Source organism: Mobula hypostoma, chromosome 5, assembly GCF_963921235.1.
Source record: "Mobula hypostoma chromosome 5, sMobHyp1.1, whole genome shotgun sequence".
Taxonomy (NCBI): Eukaryota; Metazoa; Chordata; class Chondrichthyes; order Myliobatiformes; family Myliobatidae; genus Mobula; species Mobula hypostoma.
The window spans coordinates 50,806,829-50,831,132 of record NC_086101.1 but is presented as its reverse complement, the minus strand read 5'-3'; the positions used below and the strand labels follow the sequence as shown (position 1 = coordinate 50,831,132).

Genomic DNA, 24,304 nt, shown 5'->3' with positions numbered 1-24,304 from the left:
CTTCAGGCTTCTGTACCTGCTTTCTGACGGTAACAATGAGTAGAGAGCATGCCCCGAGTGATGGGGTTTCTTAATAATGGACATCGCCTTTCTGAGGCACCACTTCTTGAAGATGTCTTGGATACTACGAAGGCTACTACCGAAGATGAAGCTGACTAATTTTACAACTTTTTGTAGCTTCTTTCGGTCTTGTGGTGTAGCACATCCCGCCCCTCCCGCAATTCTCCTCCCCCACCATACCAGACAGTGATGCAGACTGTCAGAGTGCTCTCCACGGTACATCTATAGAAGTTTTCGAGTGTTTTAGTTGACAAGGCAAAACTCTTCAGAATCCTGTTGAAATATAGCTGCTGTCTTGTCTTTTTTATAGCTACATCGATATGTTGGGATCAGGTTAAATCCTCAGAGATCTTGACACCCAGGAACATTAAATTGCTCACTCCCGCCACTTCTGATCCCTCTATGAGGATTGGTTGGTCTGCTCTTGTCTTACCCTTCCTGAAGTCCACAATCAGCTCTTTTATCTTACTGACATTGAGCGCAAGGTTGTTGCTGCAACATCACCAACTATCTGGTACAATCTTGATTCTGTATGCCCTCTCATCTCCATCTGAGATCCTATCAACAATAGTTGTACCATCAGCAAATTTATAGATGGCATTTGAGCTATACCTAGCCACAGTCATGAGTTAAGAAGTCGAGGATCAAATTGCAGAGAGAGGTACAGAGGCCCAGGTTCTGTAGCTTATCGATCAGGACAGTGAGAATAATTGTGTTAAATGCTGAGCTATAGTCTATGAACAGCATCCTGACATAGGTGTTTGTACTGTCCAGATGATCTAAGACCATGTGAAGAGCCATTGAGTTTGCGTCTGCTGTAGACCTACTGTGGTGATAGGCAAATCGCAGTGGGTCCAAGTCCTTGCTGAAGCAGGACCAACCTCTCAAAGCATTTCATCACCATAGATGTGAGTGCTACTGGGTGATAGTCATTAAGGCAGCTCACACTACTCTTCTTAGGCACTGGTATAATTGTTACCTTTCTGAAGCAGGTGGGAATTTCTGAATGTAGCAATGAGAGGTTCAAAATGTCCTTGTATACCCCGCCAGTTAGATGGCACAAGTTTTCAAAGCCTTATCAGGTACTCCAGCAGGGTCTGCCACCTTGAGAGGGTTCACCATCCTTAAAGACAGCCTAACATTGGCTTCCAAGACAGAGATCACAGGTTTATGGGGTGCAGAAGGAATCTTCACAGCTGTAGTTATATTCTCCTTTTCAAAGCGGGCATGGAAGATGTTGAGCTCATCCGGTAGAGAAGCATCACTGCCATTCATGCTATTGGGTTTTGCTTTGTAGGAAGTAATGTCCTGCAAACCCTGCCAGAGTTGACATGAATCCCATATCGCCTCCAACCTCACTCAGAATTTTCTCTTTGCCCTTGAAATAGCCCTCTGTAAATCATACCTGACTGTCTTGTACAGATCTGGGTCACTAAACTTGAATGCCACAGATCTAGCCCTCAGCAGACAATAAACCTTCTGGTTCATCCATGGCTTTTGATTGGGGAACATACAGCAAGTTTTTGTAGGCACACACTCATCCACATAGGTTTTAATGAAGTCAGTAACAACTGCAGCATACTCATCCAGATTTGAAGATGAATCCTTGAATACAATCCAGTCCACTGATTAAAAGCAGCTAGTAAGTGCTCCTGTGCTTCCCTTGCCCATACCTTCTTGGTCCTCACTACTGGTGCTGCAGTCTTCAGTCTCTACCTATGCTCAGGGAGTAGAAGGACAGCCAGGTGATCAGACTTCCGGAAGTGAGGGCGTGGAATAAAACGGTAGGCATTCTTGATGGTGGTGTAACAGTGGTTCAGTGTGTTGTTTCCTCTGGTAGTACAAGTGCCTTGTTGATGACAATTATTTAGTGACCTTTTCAAGCTGGCCTGGTTAAGTCTATCAAGCTATGTTGTACGAGATCGTAATTCCCAAGGTGCCTCAGAAGTGTCCCGGAAGCACTTGCTGAGTATTCCATATACTTCATTTTTATTTTATAATTGCTGAATCCTGGAATCATGAAATGATCCAGCAGGCTTTTCATACCAGTACGCCCATGCCAACCATTTTTGCCTATCTACATTAAGCCAGATGGAGGGTCTCAAATCAAGACGTCAACTATCCACTTCCCTCCACACAAGCTGATCTCTTCCAGCAGTTAGTAATTCTTTTTGTTCCATATTCTAACATCTGCAGTTGACAAATTTCATGACATATGCTGGTGATATTAAACCTGATTCTGATTCCTGAATCTACTCTAATCCCATTTGCCCACAGTAGGACCGTATCGTTCTGTCTATTTAAACATGATTGTAATTGATACACTCCTAATGTGCCCTGTCGCATGACGTAAGCGATCATGGTTTTTGACCACGATTGTTCTTGGCAAATTTTTCTACCAAAGTGGTTTGCCATGCCTTCTTCTGTGCAATGTCTTTACAAGACTGGTGACCCCAGCCATTATCAATACTCTTCAGAGGTTGTCTACCTGGCTTCAGTGGTCACATAACCAGGACATGTGAGATGCACCAGATGCTCATACCACCACCCACCACCTGCTCCCATGGCTTCACTTGATCCTGATCAAGGGGCTAAGAAGATGCTACACTTTGCCCAAGGGTGATCTGCATGCTTACGAAGGGAAGGAGTGCCTTACACCTCCTTTGGCAATGACAAATCTCCACTCTGCCACCTATGAAATTGATGCCATCATCTATTCTGGCAGTTTGTACCAAATATCAGCTACTCTCTGTGTAAAATGAATGTATCTTTTAAAACTCCTTCTGCTCATCTTAAAAATATGCCCTCTATCATTTTACAATCTTTTATTAAGGCCTTCCTTAACTACAACTTCTTTGAAGATCTGACCTTTTCTAATCTCTGACTATTTCAACTGCCTCGTGCATGTTGCCTTTCTGGTGAATCTCCTGTAGAACTTGCCACCAGTTATAAAATGTGTACACAAAATTTCTAGCTGCGTCTTGCATAAGGTTTAAGCAGCAGCTTTGTCTGCAAAGCTAGTGAGGCTGCTTAGAGTTCTGGATAGGGTTATTAACTCACCCTGAAAGCTGCAAAGCTTCATCTGAGAGAAATCCAAGATCTCCCTGTTCATGGGACAATTATTTATCATGCTCCCAACAATTCATTATTTTTATTTATACTGCATACCTGAAATATCAAAAAAAATCTGTACAAATATAAAGGTTTTAGAATACCAGTAATGAAAAAGTAGCCCCTTCTGAAATTATAACTAACTTGTTTTTACTTTCTCCCAGCTTTGTTGAAAGGTTAAACTGTTTAAACTTAAAGATTAAACTGTTTCTCTTTCTACAGATGCTGCCTGACCTGCTGAGTGTTTCTGGCATTCATAAGATTTACTTCAGATTTTCATCATCTGCAGTATTTTGTGATTTCAAGAAGGGGAGGACACAAGCACAGCTAAAAATTCATCAAAACATGCAAAGGGATGAAATCCTGTTATTACTACATGAGCACACTGTATTTAATCTCTTTCCCAACTAGAGTCACAGAGATAAGAACGGCAAGAGGCTCTTGGTCCCATCAAGTCCATGTTATCCATCACCCACCCATTTTCACCAATTCTTTTCATTATTCTTCTCACATTCTCAGCAGGTTCCCCAACCAACTTACCTAACAGCATATAACAAAAAGTTATTAACCTCCCAACCTGCATGCCATTGGAAAGTGTGAGGAAGCCAACGCACTCCGACAAAAGCCAAGTGATCACAGAGAGAATGTATAAACTCATCGGCATGCTGAGGTGGACAAAAAGAGACCATTTCTCTTCTGAATGGTTCTTCAATTCTATGATTCTCCACACAGACAGCACCTGAGTTCAGGATTGAACTTTGGTCCATTCTGTTGTGAGGCTGTGGCACTATCAGATGTGCCACTATGCTGCTTTGGGAATTTGCACCACATAAATGGATTTAACAAAATAAAACACATTAAGATGGTATCCTCAGTGTAATTTTTAATCTACAGAATTCCAAGTTTTCTCATATTGGCTATGTAGCAGAAACACCTTCCCAAAGCAGGCTCAAGCGATTTACTGTAAGACTGAATGTTGCCATGAGTACTAACGTTCTTCAATGTGGCAAAATTTTCTGCTCAGGCATTCAATTTTATTTTAAAATGTTACTGATGCAATGAATAATAAATTATCATGAGTGTTAGCCAGTGCAAATAAAACCCCGCCTTCACATGCAGAAACTACTGTCTCATGTCCAATCTACTGTGCAGTCTCATGTCCAATTTAATGTGTAAATAATTGAGTGAGATGAGGTTCAGATAAATGTTATTCTGAGAATTAAACAGCATGATTCATCTTATGCAGTGTTTGATTTATGCAAGGTATTGTTGCATATGCAATAATTTAATAGTTACAGGAGCTTGCAGCATTAATCCCTTGCAGTTCAATAGTTAAGTTCATTTTATGAGAATGTAAGTCATTCTCCAAGTACTGGTTAATGTAACACGTTCTTTAGCGGCCAGGTGAAAGTTGAATGACTTAGTTAGATATTGACTCTCAGTAAACAAATCTATTGGAACACAAACAAAAAGGATGGACTGCTCCTCAGGATTCTGAAATAATAAGCAGGATAGACAAAGGAGAGTCAGTGGATGTTGTTTACTTGGATTTTCAATATGTCTTTGATGAGATTCTGCATATGACGCTACTTATGTGCTGCACATGAACCTGATATGAGCCCATGGTATTACAGGGAAGTTACTAGAACAGATAGAAGATTGGCTGACTAGCAGGAGGCGAAGATTGGGAATAAAGGGAGTTTTTTTCTGGTTGGCTGCAGGTAAATAGTGGTGTTCCACATGGGTCGGTGTCGGGACTGCTTCTTTTCACATTATATGTCAATGATTTGTTTGACAGAATTGATGGCTTTGTTGCCAAGTTTGTGGACAATAGGAAGATAGGTGGAGGGGCAAGAGGTATTGAGGAAGAAGGGAGACTGTGGAAGAACATAGACAGATTAGAAGAATGGGCAAAGAAGTGGCAGATTCTGCTTCCGATTTTTCTTCTCTGTGCGTCTACTTGCTGGAGTTTAGATGAATAAGGGATGATCTCATTGAAACCTATCAAATATTAAAAGACCTAGGTAGAGTGGACGTGATGGGAATGTATCCTATTGTGCGGAAGTCTAGGACCGGAGGGAACAGCCTCTGAAAAGAGTGACATCCATTTAAAACAGAGATGAGGAGGAATTTCTTTAGCCAGAGGCTGGTGAATCTGTGTAATTCATTGCCACACACAGCTGTGAAAGCTGTGGTATATTTAAAACAGAGGTTGATAGGTTCATGATTAGTCAGGACGTTAAAGGATACAGGGAGAAGGCAGAACAATGGGGTTGAGTGGGATAATAAATCAGTCATATTGGAATAGCAGGGCAGACGCAATGGGCCAAATGGCCTATTTATACTCCTATGTCTTATGGTCTTATGGTCTTTTCATTGATATACTTGCAAGATGTCAGAAAAGGAGATAGCAAATATCTCGGAAGCCAGTAGAACTAGAGGAGATAACAGATAGAGAGCGTATGACTGTGTGAAGGTTTAAAACTTGGATCGATATTTCAGTATCAAACCAGTTGAACTTGGAGCCAAAGTAAGTCAACAACAAACACAGGTAAGTATTATTGACTATTATTATGTTCATGTCTATTATAGCCTAGCAATGCCTGTAAGAAGAATATCTATCATCAATAGACCTGTGTGGTTGTATCCACCTTTCCAAATATACAAGCTGTGAGTACATTGAGAAAGAGGAGAGAGGGAAAGATAGAGAAAGAGAGAGAAAAAGGGAGACACAAACATGCCTGACCTCCCACAATTTAGTCTAGCAACAGAGCCACTGCGTTCACATTGCTATCGTAACATAGAGACAATCTCTGAGACTAATTCTTAAAAGATGTCAGGAATTTAGTATGCTAATGTGAATACGTTATTCTCATGTGCAGATTTCATACCTGAGAAAAGTGTATCTCTCGTAAGTGCTGTAATTGTGTTTAATCACGTAGATTATACTACAAAATTATGTCATTGTCATATTAAAATTGTATCAAACTACTGACATAGATACAATTCTCTTTGTTCATGTGTGAGGGGAGGGGTAGAGCTAGACTTGAATCAAAACCTATGCTGGAGGAGCTCAGCAGGTCAGGCGGCACCAATGGAAATGAATAAACAGTCAACGTTTCAGGCCAAGACACTTCGTCAGGACTGAAATGCAAGAGGAGAGATGCCAGAATAGTAAGTTTGGTGGGGGAGGGGAAGGAAGATAGCTAGCAGATGATAGGTGAGGCCAGGTGGATGGGAAAGATAGAGGGCTGGAGAAGAAAGCAACTGATAGGCAAGGAGAGTGGCCCATAGAAGAAAGGGAAGTGATAGGCAGGTGAGAAAAGGTAAAAGGCCAGAGTGGGGAACAGAAGATGAGAGAAGGGGGGGAGAGAAAAATTACCAGAAGGAGAAATCTATATTCATGCCATCGGATTGGAGGCTACCCAGTCGGAATATAAGGTGCTGCTCCTCCACCCTGAGAGTGGCCTCATCTTGGAACAAGAGGGGTCCGTAGACCAGCATGTCAGAATAGGAATGGGAATCAGAATTAAAATGTTGTATCATAGTGTTGAATGTTACAGTGAGATTTTTGTAAACTGATTAACATTCAGATGATTTTCACCACAGAATGAAATTCCTGTCATTTACTAAAATTCACCACGTAGGTTGTCTCCATTGCTAGTGGCAATTCATTTACCGGCCTGTCACAAACATGGGTTGGCAGGGAGGGGGAAGGATTGTCGACTCAGGCCTAAGAGGCCAGCGTCGGGCATTTTCATGCCTTACAAGGCGCGGAACAAAAGACCGTGTGGCACGCCACTCCTCACATAGACATAGAGCAATATGGGTTGGCAGTCTTACAATTATTTTTACATCATTATCACTGTTCAATTTTGTTTCAGGTTTGAGTTATGTTTTCTTTTTCTGCAAAAGACAATGTTTTTATTTTGCAGTGACAGTCATTGCAAGTCTCTATAAATGGCAACTAGATGATTCCCATTTAAAGCTAGAAGTAAGCAGTTTGTTATATTGACCATGAATAGAACCAATTTGGAAGAACAAACAGGCACACAAAACAATGCAGAACAGGGCAGGGTCATAATATGAAGTGCTGTGTGTAATAAAAGAGAATTTCCTGATTGTTTGTTGCTCTCCTGGTAAAAAGGAGTACAGTCAACTGGTCCTCTTTGTAATCAATCCTCTCTATCCTGACATTCTGGTGTCAATTTTTATCTGCACTCTTATGTTACGTACCCCGTAACTGGGTTGCCAAACCAGCAGAAATGGAACGCTCGTTGGAGTCTGTGATTACTAGGAAACTAATGAAGTTGTATTAAAGAAATAAGTAATACAGTACACTAATCGTAAGGATATAAATGTAACAGGTTAGCAATGATAATACACACATATATACAGAACTAGGGTAATAGGAACCAACCAAGCTCTATCGCAGTCTAGGGGTAAAATGATCAGTCTTAAGTGAAGCAGAGTTCAGTTCAGTTTAGTGCCATTCAAAGTAATCGCTGTTGTATCGTTGGAGAGAGAGTGGGAGATGAAATTGGTTTCAGGCAGACATTTTGATGTCTTCGCAATTGGTTTCGGGCAGACCTTTTGATGTCTTCTAATCCCGCTGTGGTCACCGATTGTGACCCCTCTGTTCCGGATACGATCGTTCTTCTGCGGTGAACCTGGCACCCAGGCAAGGGCGGACACACACCCCAGGTTCCCACCGATCGTACCTTTACACCCTGTGAGCCTCTGGTCGGTTCCCGCGAACCGGTCCTCCAAACTCCTACCAACTTGTGGGGGCACACTGCTCTTTCCAGGGTCTCGTGGCGTGTGTCGTGCCTTAGCAAACCTGCTCCTTTTATCCCCCTGCTGGGGTATCACCTGTCCATCAAACTTCAAACAGTTCAGGTTCAAAGCAACCAGTCTGTCAATACCTGAATTGTGTTTCTTTCCCGTTAATCCCTCTCTTATTAGCATTTTGAATGTTTCTCCATTGTCTTTCTTATCTCTCTCATTAGCATCATCCGTCCGGTAGCTCTGTTTGGTGTCACACATGACAATTCCAAAAGAAATTTAAGCATATTTTTAACAATAGCTTGTCTGGGTGTTTCCCTTTTTTGTGAGTTCTTAAGTCATCATAAATGTAGAACTTTTCATAGGGGTTATGTGAAATTCTTGAAGGGGGAAGTGAATCTCATCCTGGTTCGTCAGACAAGCATCAGCTGGTTTCAACCATTTCTTTGCCTGGATCTTAGTAAGCTCCAGCCAGGCACTGAGGGTTCAACTCAATTATAGTCATCAGTCATAGGATGCGTGCTAACGGTGCAATTTTGAATTGAAAAACCAGATGAACAAGTTTAGTTCTGATCCTATTCAATCTTGTGACAGGCCTGGATTAATTTTACTTTCCTCTTTTGTCCCAGTTTCAGACAGATTAAGAGGAGATGAGGCCTTTGGCGCCAGCAGGAAATTGAGAAAAAGCAGGGAGAAACAGAAAAGATCAGGATGGAGAGGTCAGAATCCAAAGTGAGATCGAGTGATGGTAAAAGGGGGTGGTTATTGGAGGCAGGGGGCAACATGACAAATCAGATGGGACATCAGGGGCAAGGTAAACCAATAAAATTTTGGAGAAGGTGAACTTGTAGTTGAAGGGAGTGTCCAATCACAAAAAGGTTGTGAACTGGGGTTCCAAGGGTGCTGTTACTGCTGGATGTAATAATTATAAATATTGTAGGGGAGCAGCTTTAGGAATAATGCAAAGAATGTGATAGTACACATTAAGAGGCATCACATGGCATGCAGTGGTCGTTTTATTGATGATCATAATGGTTACTTAAACTTGCATTTTTAATTCACAAGCAAGAGAAGTTTGCAGGTGCTAGAAATCAAAGATTCCCCAGCTCTTTACTTCACCACTCCCCATCTCCCAGTTTCGCCTAACACCTACTACCTTGTACTTCTTCCTCTCCTCCCCACCCCCCCCACCTTCTTATTCTGACTTCTCATCTTTCTGCCAGTCCCGATGAAGAGTTTCGGCCCAAAATGGCTACTGTTTACTCTTTTCCATAGATGCTTCCAGGCCTGCTGATTTCCTCCACCATTTTGTGTATGTCACCTTCTATTTTTAAATGTTGTTTTATAATTTACAGATACATTCACAACGTATGCCTCTTCACAATACCTTCGTGGTGTATATTAGCTTCAATTTCCGCAATTAGCATTTAATCCAGTACTTTTGCTAACATTCCATTACCATATTCTTACTGTACTTGATATCACTTTATTATATACTGATGAAATGCATTAATACTGAACTAATACTAATGGTTAATTTACACTTCTTATGTTGTTACTATTATTATAGTGAGAGCCTCTGTCAGTCAGAGTTGACCATGAGTATTGTGTTCTGGCTATCTAGATACACAAGCCTAGGCAGTACAATATGGAGAGCAAGCTGTTGCCCCCTCCCCACACATCAGATGAACCCAACAAATGACAGACTGATGCAGTTTGATACCAGCAGTGTAAGAGTTGCCAGTTAGCACTGAACTCAATGTAGAACTGCCTTAGGGACGCCAGCTCCAGATTTTTCCCTTGGGGTTTACTCCCGAAGCCTTCCCCATGACTGTGTATAGCCGCAAGGCAGTGGAGGTTTGAGAGCAGTGTTTTCCTTCCCCTAGATGAGCTGGCAACCATGGATGACGAGTCCCATCTGCCTGAAATTATTATAGTAAATCCACCATTACAGCAGTGCTACTGGAGCTACTGTGTGCTTGCAGCAATCAGAATAGTTCATGTGTTATCCCTATATTCTACGACTCTATTCAGTGGAGGCTCCCTGGAGATTCTTTGGGGGTGAACTTTTAAGCTGAAGGCAATGCCTGTTAGCCTGACAGTATGGGTATTTGAATCTTTTTTGCAATTAACCTTCAAGCTTGTGACTCAGCTGTGAACTAATTAGGTATCAAGTGTGAGGAGATTGACCCAACCTGCTGGTTTGAGCAACTCTGACCTGTCTCCAGCACAAAATTTTCTTCGATCCAGAAATCTCATTAAGCTCTGGCAAAGTTCAATGTTAAATGTTAAATCCAAAGCAATCAGCCTCATTATAATACTTAAGTGGGCAAGCCATCAGTCACATGAACCCACAGAACCCTATTCAAATCAGAAATGAGGAGGTTCAAGTCAGATTGGGTTCTGGTTGGATCTTCCATTGCACCTCTATAGTGTGAAAGAGAACATCAAAGCAACTTAATATGGAAAAAAAAGATAAGCGCTTGGCAATTTTGATTAGAAACAGGATAAGGAATTTAACTTATGTTGGACCTTGGTCAGTTGAACCACGGCATGGTTTACACAATAAATACACAATGAAACTGGGAAGTTTGGAGAATAGAGAGACCTAGGGTTATATGAACATAGTTTCTTGAACGTGTTGCACAGATAGAGTGGACAAGGTGGTGAAGTAAGAATTTGACACATTTATCTTCATTGGTGATGGTACTAAGTGCAGGATTTGGGATGTCATGTTGCAGCTGTCCAAGTCGTAAGTGAGACCACACTCGGAGTATTGTCTGCAGGTCTGGTTGCACAGCTATAGAGAGGATGTCATTAAGCTGGAAAGGATTCACAAGCATGTTATTAAAACTGGAGGATTTGAAATGGATAGACCGGACTTCCTTTTCCCTGAAATGTCGAAGGCTGAGATATGACATCTTGGTTGGTATGGACGAGTTGGGCCTAAGTGCTTTATGCTTCCATGACTCTAAGGAGAGTGGGATAGGTGTCAATTAACCCTAGAGCTTCTGGTGAGAAGCAAGCTACTTTTAGCCTCGGTCCCAGTTAATTTGGTTGGACATGCTGCCCTCTTGATGACAAGTAGAATTGGGTAGCCCACTCACTTGATAAGATATGACAATTAAAAATATATTCTTGTAATGTGGGTGTTTGGTAATATTAGGCATTCCTAGCAGTGCAGGAACTGTGAGGGAGAGCCACCCGAGAGTCAGTGCAGTTTTGCAGCACAGTGGCTCCTACAGTACTGGTGGGTAAGGATTTCAATGATAGGAAGGGACTGGTATACACATTCAGAATTAGGGTAATTATGGTAATTTAACATGATACAAACTTGGTCTTGCTTGTTTTTCCCATGCACCTTCCTTAGTCTTTGGATGGTGGTAATTTACAATGAGGAAGCCCCATGACATGGTATAGCTAATGGGCACTGAAGTTTTATGCAAAGCAAACACACACCTCTAAACGGTTGTTCCCTCTGTCTATATTACTCATTTAAAACACGCTCATAACCTTTAGAGCAGGTTGGCAAGGATTTCACCCCACTCCCCTCACCTACTTCATACCTTTCATGAGATCCAACTATAAAGGTGATAGACTGTCACCTGCGCTCTGATGTGATCTTGCAAGCCACTCAAATGTATCTCCTGCAATTCTAGAATGAAGCTTAACTAAATTATTTTTTCCCAGGGCAGCCAGAGAGGGCCATACTTTTCTCCCCCATGGGATTTGTTCACAGGTCAATGTTAGCATTGCCTTGCCTCACTCAACTTTGTTTTCATCAAGCACAAGAAATTTGCATAAGCCAGCAGAAATTTCAAACAGGAGTTAAGAATGAAGTCACACCCCGCTCCTTATGATATCCTCAATAGACTGGTGCCAAACATTTCCCTGATTGCTATGTTTCCCTTTCACCATTGATTTGGCTCTGAATCAAGAGGATGTGGGTTTCACCCCGGCATTGTCACTGAAGGTGCCACCCTTCAAAGGAGGCTTATTCGAACAAGAGTTAGCGTGTAAAAATTTCTCTCTTCTTATTCCTTCAGCCAAAAAAGTAGCAAGCCAGGCACCTGATTTGTAAGTAGACACCCCATTCAAAAGTTGGGCATATGGTGTCTGGATTTCATAAAGAACTATGGAGTGTAAAAAAAATCTTCCAATACTTTTCAGTGCTTCATGTGATGTAAGGCTGTCCACAGATGAAATTTCAGGATAGTTCTCAAAGTTAGCTAGAATAATATTGAACTCACGAATTCTAACCACTGGCTGTTGATGAAATTTAACTGTGGTCCCTGAACAATTCCAGAAGACCTCTGAGATGTTTAACATAATGCTGACTGCATGGAAGGGTGCCACTGAGTCAAAGGAAAGGGAGAGGCTAAGTCCTTGGAGGGAAGCAACAATGTCCAAAGGGGAAGGAAACTTCAAATTGCTTGCCATGGCACTAATTTGTTACTGATAACGAGAAGCCGCCTTTATCCTGGAGCAGCACCACAGCTTCTGATACAGGGTACAAGATTGTACTAATTCAGAAAGAAACACCGTTTTTATGAGTCCAACTCTATCTACACACATTAGTTCTATTTTCAGGTCAACAAATTCATAATTTCTGATACAGCTAACAGTTATTTTCCAAGATAACTCCCCACCTGCTATTGTGAAGAGGCTTTTCCTGATGTACTTCCTAAACCACATGATTGTAATTTTAGGTAATTATACACATAGCTGAAGTTTAATAAATGCTTCACAGAGTTGTTTCTAAATGTTATTTTATTTTGACAAGGACAGCATTTATTATTTACCACTTATCCCAAAACAACCAGATGTACTGATGCAATTTGGTATGTTTTGTAACTCCAAAAACTAATTGAAAGAAAAATGCCAAAGCTGGGAAAATATGTCTTGCTTTGTTTTACTTTACTGAGGCAATCAAATATAATGTGGTGGCATAATAACATATACCATTCACATACTTTTACATATACCCTACAATGAATTATGTAACCAAACAGAATGTTTAATCAAACAATATACTTACAACATTACAAATATTGTGTGGGCACGTGGCCAAGTGGTTAAGGCATTGGACTAGCGACCCGAAGGTCATGAGTTCGAGCCCAGCGAGGCAACATGTGTTGTGTCCCTGAGCAAGGCACTTAATCACACATTGCTCTGCGACGACACTGGTGCCGTTCCCTTGGATAACATTGGTGTCGTGGAGAGGGGAGACTTGCAGCATGGGCAACTGCTGGTCTTCCATACAACCTTGCCCAGGCCTGCGTCCTGGAGAGTGAAGATTTTCCAGGTGCAGATCCATAGTCTCGCAAGACTAACAGATGCCTTTATTCAAATATTACTGAAATATTAAATACACTACAGATATGAAATTGCATGAAATGCAATCAGATAAGGATTACAGCTTTCCTTTCTTGAAGGGCAATGAGTGAAATCAAGTAGTTTAAAGGGCATTATTTTTTTTAATTTTAGAATTATCAAATCATTTAAATTTAATTTAAATTCAAAAGCTGCTTTACTGGAGCCTCCTGAATCACCCTCAGAGACAGCAAAGCACCAGAACTTTCAGTAATGCACCACCAAAATATAGATCACAGGCTCCAAAAGTAGCAGACCCACATTTGAAAGGAAATGAAGACATAAAAGAAGTGAAAGAAATAGTTTTGTGAAGTGCCAGGAAGATTGTGCCCTTGGTCACATTGTTCGTTTGTGCCATGTTCTTCATATTTCATATTTTTCTAGCTTTTCTGGCAATCACATTGAGACTGTTTCTTTTCATTATTAACCATCTTTCCACTGAAAACGAATTCTCTGTACTTACTCCATTAAATTAATTTATAATTTTAGAAATCTCTTTAAGGTTTCAAGTTCAACTTGAAATTTGAGAGGGAGAACATGAAGTCTAATGTAACAGTATTTTAGTGGAGTAAGGGAAAATACAGCGGTATGAGAGAGCAGTTGGTCAAAGAAAATTGGAAGGAGCTGCTGGCAGGGATAGCATGCATTTCTGGGAAAATTGAGGAAAGTGCAGGACAGGTGTATTCCAAAAATGAAGAAATACTCAAATAGGAAAGTAGTACAACCATGGCTGACAAGGAAAGTCAAAGCTATTGTAAAAACAAAAGAAAAGGCATACAAGAAAGCTAAAATTAGTGGGAAGACAGAGGATTGGAATTTTTTTTTAATAATCTACGGAGAGCAACTAAAAAAAGTCATTAGAAGGGAAAAGATGAAGTACGAAAGCAAGCGAGCAAATGATATCAAAGTGGATAGTAAAAGTTCTTCAGGTATGTTAAAAATAAAAGAGAAATGAGATTGGACATAAGACTGCTAGAAAATGAGGCAGGAGAAATAATAACACAGGACAAGGAGATGGCTGAAGAACTAAATGAGTATTTTGCAATAGTCTTCACTATGGAACACACTAGCAGTATGCTTGATGTTGTAGTGTGTGAAGGAAGAGAAGTGGATGCAGTTGCTGTTAAAAGAGAGAAGGTACTCAAAAAGCTAAAAGACATAAAGGTGCATAAGTCACCCGGACCAGATTAACTGCACCCTCGGGTTCTGAAAGACGTAGTACTAGAGAATGTGGTGGCATTATAAATGATCTTTCAAAAATCTTTAGACTCTGTCATGGTGCCAGAGGACTGGAAAATTGCAAATGTCAATTCACTCTTTAAGAAAGGAGGAAAGCAGCAAAAAGGAAATTATAGACCAGTCAACCTGACCTCAGTGGTTGGGAAGGTGTTAGATCCAACTGTTAAGGATGAGATGATGGAGTACTTGGTGCTGCAGGACTAGATAGTACAAAGTCAGCATGGTTTCCTTCGGGGAAAATTCTGCCTGATGAACATGTTGGAATTCTTTGAGGGGATTACAAGTAGGATAGATAAAGGGGATGTAGTGGATGTTGTCTATTTGGATTTTCAGAAGGCCTATGACAAGGTGCCATACATGAGACTGCTTACCAAGTTAAGAGTCCATGGACAGGAAAGTTACTAACATGGTTAGAGCATTGGCTGATTTGTAGGAAGCAGTGAGTAGGAATAAAAGGATCCTTTCTGGTTAGCTGCCAGTAAATAGTGGTGTTCCGCAGGGGTCAGTGTTGGGACCACTTCTTTTTATGCTGTATATAAATGATTTAGATGATGGAATAGATAGCTTTGTTGTAAGTTTGCAGATGATACGAAGATTGGTGAAGGGGCAGGTAGTGTTGAGGAAACAAGTAGGATGCAAGAGGACTCAGACAGATTAGAAGAATGGGCAAGAATGTGGCAAATGAAATACAATGTTGGAAAATGTATGGTCATGCACTTCGGTAATAGAAATAAATGTGCAGACTATTTTCTAAACGGGGAGAAAATCCAAAAATCTGAAATGCAAAGGGGGTTGGGAGTCCTTGTACAGAACACCCTAAAGGTTAACTTGCAGGTCGAGTCAGTGGTGAGGAAGACAAATGTCATGTTCCATTAATTTCAAGAGGTCTAAAATACAAGACCAGTATGTGATGCTGAGGCTTTATAAGGCACTGGTGAGGCCTCACCTTGAGTATTGTGAACAGTTTTGGGCCCCTCATCTCAGAAAAGATGTGCTGGCCTTGGAAAGGGTCCAGAGGAGGTTCACAAGGATGATTCCAGAAATGAAAGTGGTATCATACAAGCATCGTTTGATAGCTCTGGAGGATGTTTCCCATGGTGGGAGAGTGCACAGCCTCAGGAAAGAGGGCCACCCTTTCAGTACAGAGATGCAGAGAAATTACTTTAGTCAAAGGGTGGTGAATTTGTGGAATTTGTTGCCACATGCAGCTGTGGAGGCCAGGTAATTGGGTGTATTTAAGGCAGAGATTGATAGGTTCTTGATTGGACATGGCATCAAAGGTTACGGGGAGAAGGCCGGGAACCGGGGTTGAGCAGGAGCAAAAAGAAGGATCAGCCATGATTGAATGGCAGAGCAGATTCGATGGGCCAGATTGCCTAATTCTGCTCCTATGTCTTATGGTCTAAAATCCTGTAAACTTTATCTCTTAGCAGAACAACTCCAGCTGCATCAATTGCTCAATGCACTGGAGTTGCTCATTCCTTATAACACCCCACTGTATTCCTTCTACCTGTTCTCCAAGATCTTGACATTCATCCTAAAGTGTGGTGCTCAGGATCAGTCACAAATGTCAACTAAGGTCTCATCAGTGAAGATTTTATAACTTCCTTGCATTTTCATTGTAAAACCTAGAAAAGCATCTGTATTTCAATAACATGTACTGTATTTCCATGTTAATGTTCAAGCCTACACCTCTACTAGTGTTTCTTGCCCATGCAACCATAACAGATGCTTCACCTACCCATTTATCTCTTCCCTTGTCACCATTCAGTGACCTCAATGGTCCACCCAGATGCTGCAGCAATTCAGCTGCATTTCGTTGTTTGCATTTGATGTTCACAATATGGTTGCCACTACACTAGAGGAAGCAAACATGAGCAAAGTGGTTACCTCATTGAAGAACACTGTTGTTCAGTCTGCATGGGTGACCCTAAGCTTCCAGTCACCTTTCACTTTCCACTCCCATTCAGTCCTTTCTGTCTTCACTCAACAATGCCCATCATAAGCTCTAGGAAGTGTTTCAATCCTCAAATTTCAACTTGGTAGATTGTAGTCCTCAAGACAGTATTGAATTTAAGGTTACAGGTATATCACCTTTTTTGTCCATTTTTATCTCTCCACAACAGTGTTTGCACCATGGTCTCTCAGTTTTTGAGTTTCTAATTGCCAGTGTTTGAGGTAATTGGTAACTTTACAACTTTAAACTTCATGTAATCTCAGACATTCCTTCTGTTCTCAACACCCTCCATATTCCTACAACTTAAAACCTGCCTGTCTCCTTGCTTTTCCATTTCTGATAAAGGACCATTGACCCAATATTTCCACTCTTTCCCTGCCTGTTCTGCTTGAGTGCTTCCACCATTTTCGTCCTTTTGGTTTGGATTTCCAGCATGTGTATTGTTTTGTTCTGATGCCTGATTATACTTCATGAGGCTTGTTCCACATGTCTCCTGCACTGAGGTATGCTTGAAAGAAGGGTACTTGAATACATTAATGGCATAATATTATATGGGAGAGTGATGTCTCTGGCTCTGTGAGCAATGTCTAGAATGTTAAAAAAAAATTCTTTCACAACAATATACTGCCAACTTAACTATCTTCCTTGTGCCAAAGAATGTTTTGCATTGGTCTGGCCAGGGAAATGTACACAGAACATAACCTTCTGATATACAGTATTCCAGCTAATTAGCATCAAACTGCTAGCCATTTGTTAATGTGTGTCCTCTGTTTAGCTAACAAGAATCTTGTGGCAACTGAGATAACGTTCTTTATATTTTATTCTCGGCTGTTGCAAAGATATTCATGGAAAATTTGAGTCACCTGATTATCTATATGCTTATCCACTTCAGGTTGCATCTGCCATTATTTTACTCAGATAAGTTGTGCAGAACATTTTAAATTTCTAAACTGACAATCCGAATTTGCTGTCTCTTTTAGTTTCATACTTCTTGCAAACCTGGTAAATTTGATATTGAGATTCAGAAAAATGTGTCAACCCCAAAAGGATATAATCTCAGGGCAGAAAAGCTTGTGTTTTCTCCTGAAATTGGTGGCTGCATTTTTCCTTGTTTATCCTGTGTTTTCCATTCCTGGATCAGATATTCAGCCTGCTTGTTTTTGGATCATGTTAAAATGCAGTTCAACTGTATTTCTCTTTCCATGGATCTTTGGAGGAGAACTTTCATGCAACTTCCTCTGCTCACCCTTCATATTGTACGTATTTAAGTATGTATTGAGATACTGCATGGAATAGGCCCTTCTGGTCCTTAGAGACGTGCTGCTCAGCACCTATTTAACCCTAGCCTAATCGCAGGACGATTTACAATGGGCAATTAAACTACTAGCTGGTCCGTCTTTGGACTGTGGGAGGAAACCAGAGCACCCGAAGGAAACTTGTGCAGTCATGAGTAAAACGTACAAATTCCTTACAGACAGTGGCAGGAAATAAACCCAGGTCACTGGTACAGTAACGCATTGTACTAACCACTATACTACCGTGCTGCCCCAAAGTAATAAATTTATTTATTTATTTATAATGAGATACAACGTGGAGTACACGCTTCCGGTCCTTCAAGCCACACTACTCAGCAACCCCCGATTTAACCCTATCCTAATTGCGGGACAATTTATGATGACCTATTAACCTACCAACTGGTATATTGTTGGACTGCGGGAGGAAATCGAAGCACCTGGAGGAAACCCACGGGGTCATGGGGAGAATGCACAAACTCCATACAGACAGTGGTGGGACTTGAACCCAGGTCACTGGTACTGTAAAGTGTTGGGCTATGTACTACACTACTATGCTTTGACAAAATAATCAAAGAAATGCCAGAAATTCATAAACTGCTATGGAGGTGATTTGTCTCCTGCATTGTAATTATACTTCATACTTTATTGTCGCCAAACAATTGATACTAGAACATACAATCATCACAGCGATATTTGATTCTGTGCTTCCCGCTCCCTGGATTACAAATAGTAAAAATTAAAAATATTTAAAATATTAAGAATAGTAAAAATTAGTAAATATTAAAAATTTAAATTATAAATCATAAATTGAAAATAGAAAAATGGAAAGTAAGGTAGTGCAAAAAAAAACAAGAGGCAGGTCCGGATATTTGGAGGGTACGGCCCAGATCCGGGTCAGGATCCAAAATTCTTCCCCCAGTCTTTCAGTGTTGGCCATTGCTGTCTTCAAAATCATGGGAAATGGAAGATAAAAGCTAATTTAGTCTGACATTGGCTACCCTTTTCCTCCACACCCCATGCACTCTATTCTCAACTACAATGAAATCTTGAAGTAGTTAAACAAGGAATGCACTGCAGTCACAGTCACAGTGGGTATCTTTGCAGCTCTCCTGAGGGGTCTGCTTTGGTACATTCAAACTTTAGACTGAATTTATAACAAGAGGGGAAAATGTTCCTAAAGAAATTATAATCTTTTTGGCAGTGAATACAAATATTATATTTAAGTCTATTTATTACTGTCAAAGCTTGTCAGTAGACTGCCATTTTAAATAACTCAATGGTGTTTCAGTTGACCACACAAAAGTCTTCAATGTCCAAAGCTCTTTTGTTGCTTATTTATTTATGTTTTGCGCCACCTTCTTGTCTATATTACTTACAGGAAGGCACCACCTATCCTGTGGCACCACCAAGGGTATCGGGACCTCCCTATCATTCATTGCCCTGCCTGTGCCATTTAAACAGCATTAGGTCATCTGCAGTATTCTTGGTATCAAATTGCTGTTTCTTTGCTCTGAAGATACATGTGTTCCAGTTCAAAAGGCAATCAATGGAAAATCAGACTAAGCTTAGAAAGGCTTCAAAGCTATATTTAAATAATAGATGCTCATTTCAGCAGGGTCAATGGAATGAAAGATTGGTGATGTTATGATTTGAGGCAGGTTTGGATTTTTCATCATTTTAGTCACATTGAAAGTCTGCCACCGTAAATGGAGTGTATCTCTTTTAAGCCAAGCAAACCTGTAATTAAACAACCACTGACAATTAATGCCATATGCTGCATGTAATTGTGTTTTTTGTACTTTGCAATGGTATACATTACTAGGCTGGTTTCCAGTGCCTTGGATTACTAATCAAAAATGTAAATATGGTTGCCACTAGAGAAGGTGGGAATTTAAATTGTAAGGCAATGGGATAGTGTCAAGGTATGCTTGAACCTACAGAATTGTTGTAAGAAACTATGTAGATCATCTAACCCACTTTGATCTTTATGTGAGACTTGACCCATCGATGTGGTTAACATCAGTTGCCCCCAGGTATGTTAAAGTTCAGGGGGTAATTAGAGAGGACTTTAAATGCTGAATAAGCAATAAGATTCATATGCCATGTGTGAAATAAAAGTTATAAAATTTAAGTTTTATAGATAATAAAGCAGAATAAATGTAAACATTCCCAATTTTGCCACACCTACTTTTCTCATTGGAAATACACATATAATGCAAGGAAACGTAAAATCTTCTAAGTGAAACTTGTGAAGTGTAAGAACTGCATCGTAAGCGATATCTTGTCATCTTTAATGCTCTCTGTGGTGGTATCCTACATCAATACATATGATACATGGTATCATATGTACAGTACCAGCAGGCTCAAGGACATCACCTACCCCACTGTCATAAGACTATTTAATAGCTCCCAGGTGTGATAATATGTACTCTTCACCTCACAGTCTACTTTGTATGATCTTCCACATTACTGTTTACCTGCTCTGCACATTCTCTGTAACTGTTACACATTTGTTTGCATTCTGCTATTGTTTTACCTTTTTCTATCTCAAAACACTACGTAATGATCTTTAGCCTATCACCTCGGCAGTCTGAAGTACCCTCCTGCTTCAAGAAGACTTCACTTACACCAGTGCCTAAGAAGAATGTGATATTCTGCCTCAATGACTATAACCCAGTAGTACTTGCATCCACAGTGACGAAGGGTTTTGAAATATAGACGATGAAACATATAAACTCCTACCTGAGAAACAACTTGGATCCACTCAAATTTGCTACAACAGATATCATCTCATTGCCTCTTCACTCAACCATGGGACATCTGGACTGCAAAGATGCATACATCAGGATGCTCTTTATTGACTACAGCTTGACATTCAATACTATCATCTCCTCAAAATTAATCCATGTTTCAACGGCTTGGTCTCAATACCTCCATACCATCATCTTCTTAATGTCAGATAGACTAAGGAACTGATTATTGGCTTCAGGAGGAGGAAACCAAAACTCCATGAGACAGTCCTCATCAGAGTATCAGAGATGGAGAGTGTCAGCACCTTAATTTGCTTGGTGTTATAATTTTGGAGGCCCAGCATGTTGGTGCAATTATGAAGAAAGCACGGCCATGCCTCTAATTCCTTAGGAGTTTGAAGAGATTCAGCATGACTTCGAAAACTTTGACAAACTTCTACAGATGTGTGGCAGAGAGTATATTGACTGACTGCATCACAGCCTGGCGTGGAAAGGCCAATGCCTTTGAATGGAAAATCCTACCCAGAACACACTGGCTTCTCACTGCTGCCATCAAGGAGAAGGTACAGGACCTTCAGGACTCAAATCAGGTTCAGGAACAGTTATTACCTCTCAACCACTCAGCTCTTGAACCAAAGGTGATAACTTCACTCGAATTCACTTTCTCCATCATTGTTATGTTCCCACAAGCTATAGGCTCACTTTCAAGGACGCCTGAGGAATTTTCTGCCCAATGAAGCAAGGTTGGGTAGATTTTTGCATAGTATGGGAATTAAGAGTCTGGGGAAAAGACAGGTAAGTGGAGATAAGTTCATAGTCAGATCAGGCATGATCTTATTGAATGGTGCAGCAGACTCCACTGGCCAGATGGCTTACTCCTGCTCCTATTTCTTATGTTCATGTCATGTTCTCAATATTTATTGCTTATTTATTTATTTAGTTATTTGTTTGTTTGTTTATTTGTTTGTTTGTTTATTATTTCTTTCTTTTTGTATTTGCACAGCTTGTTGTCCTTTGCATACTGGTTGAACACTCATTGATTTTATTATGGTTATTGGATTTATTGAGTATTCCTGCAAGAAAATGAATCTCAAGGTTGTATATGGTGACATTTATGTACTTGATAATAAATTTGCTTTGAACTTTGGACTTTAATTATTTGATCTGTATGCACAGTATGCTAAAAAGTTTTTTTAAAAAGTTCGAAGTAGATTTATTATCAAAGTACATAAGTACAAAGTACGTTAGCATATACTACCTGAGATTCATCTTTTTGCGTTCTCAGTAAATACAAAGAAACACAACAGAATCAAAGAAAAACTGAATGCAAGATGGACAAAAAACCAATAAGCCAAAGACAGCAAGCTGTGCAAATACAAAAAGAGAATAAAGAAACAAAACAATATTAATAAATATATAAGAATTAAATATCAAGAACATGAGTTGTAGAGTCCTTGGTTGTAGAGTTGCTACTCAAACTCTTTATTGTAACTTGACACATGTGATGATAGTAAACCAATTCCAATTCCATTTCCAGATTCAAATCTTTCATACTTCATACTCTCCAAAATCATCCAAAGTTATTCTGCCCATTTCCTAAACTGTCAACTAAATCATTTCTGACCTTTTATTCTCACTGACTCTTCCCAACTCTTTCAAAGTAGCATTTTCCAGTATTTATATCCCCTTCATGACTTCCCCATCCCTCACATCCTCTGCCCACCTCCCTCGATCTCTGTCACCTTTAATCCAACATCCTTCCCAAAAAATTACCACAGCTGTATCCTGATCCATCTTTTTAGTAGCCATATCTAGAGTTTAGTGTGTTGATAGTACAAGCCTTTGTATTTCATTCAGATCCTTGATATGAATTGCCTACTTGGCTAAGCTTTTGGTCTTTATTCCTAATAAAGGAGGGAAGTTGCTGGAGGAGAAGATGGCGGCGCAACGCAGCTTGCAGCGGCAACTCTGGTGATGGTATCTGTTATCTGTCAAGTAGGATGCCGTGCACAATCCTGATTTGATGGAGACAGACGTGAGAGCACTGAGGAACATCTGGTGAAACTTCTGAAATGCCTGTTTCGCTGCCACTGCTACTGTGTGATGCAGAATCTCAGGAGGGGAGGGCCCCGAGTCCTCGGCTTTGCTTGTTGCTCGGCGGCTGGGGCGGGGTCAAAGCGCTTGGCAGAGATGGTGCTCGGTGCTCGGTGTTGGAGGGCTGGTCGGAGGCTCAAAGTTTTCAGATGGACTCAGAGTTGGCTGTGGTTGGGTGCTTCCAATGCATTGGCAAGTTTGCGGCGCTTGGAGGTTCATGGCAGGGAGAGTTTCTCCCTTCTACCGTCTGTGTGAGATGATGGGACTATCAGGACTTGAGACTTTTTTTTACTGTGCCCATGGTCTGCTCTTTATCAAATTATGGTATTGCTTTGCACTGTTGTAACTATATGTTATAATTATGTGATTTTGTCAATTTTAGTCCTAGTTTGTCCTGTGTTTCTGTGATATCTTTCTGGAGGGACATTGTATCATTTTTGAATGCATGCATTTCTAAATGACAATAAACGAGGACTGAGTGTCCTCATAATCTAATCTAATCTAATAGTTTCTCGAAAGTTATAAAGCATGGCTTGGCATTTCAGTGCTAGTATTCCTTAAATATTGTGGGAGTACCCACGTCACCAAAAGCAATGCAATGGACATACAATTATTTCTCTGATTATTCACGTATATCTGAAAGTGCTGTTATGGAACTGCTTCAAGTCTTTCATATTGCTAAACTGCTTTGTGGATGCCAGTATATTATTTGAATGGGATTAACTCTAGTTATTACTTGACACAATCTGTCTTCCAGTGAACAGGCTTGTTGACAGTTACAAAGACCTTTAGCCTTGAGACATCTGAGTTGCCAAGTGGTTGCAATGTGATGCTTAGTTAATGTAAACTTTAGTTCTTTGAGTTCTGCGCCAAATTGATTTCAAGAGACTTGGGAAATCACTGTTGTGACCTCATCTTATACAGAATAAGCTGAAGATAAAATGCACAGGCAGATCATTTCTTTCACATGATCTGTCATGATTTCAAAACCATCAAAAACAATATTTTCCATTGAAAAATATTTATTATTTTTCTCTTTTTACAACTGCATTTTATCGTTTCCATTTTTTTCCTATTTTTACTCTTATTTACTAAGATACTGCACAGAATAGGCCCTTCTGGCCCTTCAAGCTATGATGCCTATCAATCTCCTGATTTAACCCTAGCCTAATCACAGAATAATTTACAATGATCAATTAACCAACCAAGCAATACATTCTGGGCTGTGGGAGGAAACCAAAGCACCCAGACGAAACTCATGCGTTCACAGGTAGGAGGTACAAATTCCTTACAGACAGCACTAATACACAGGATTTTATTTTAATTGAATCACCACCTTGTAGGTACTGCTGGAAAGCTTGCCTCATTCCTTCCCCTGGTGGAGGTGGTCCCACAAACCTATTTGTTACAATTTTCCAGGATCTAGCCCCAACAACAATGAGGGAGCAACAGTAGATTTCAAAGTCAGAATATTGTGCAAATTGCCATGCATTAGCAACAATCTGGCACTCAGTGTCAGTAAGATGAAAGAGCTGATTGTGGACTTCAGGAAGGGCAAGACAAAGGAACACGTACCAATCCTCATAGAGGGATCAGAAGTGGAGAGAGTGAGCAGTTTCAAGTTCCTGGGTGTCAAGATC

The 24,304-nt window shown here is 40.4% G+C and overlaps 1 long non-coding RNA gene across 1 annotated transcript in view; it reads left to right on the top strand.

The window, feature by feature from the left end:
• The window catches only part of LOC134346810 (uncharacterized), a 269,069-nt gene extending 245,995 nt beyond the window's left edge, over nt 1–23,074 (top strand). The window contains exon 3 of the long non-coding RNA XR_010018036.1: nt 22,484–23,074. This is a non-coding gene — a long non-coding RNA (uncharacterized LOC134346810). The remainder of the gene's footprint in view (nt 1–22,483) is intronic.
• Nucleotides 23,075–24,304: the final 1,230 nt, after the last annotated feature.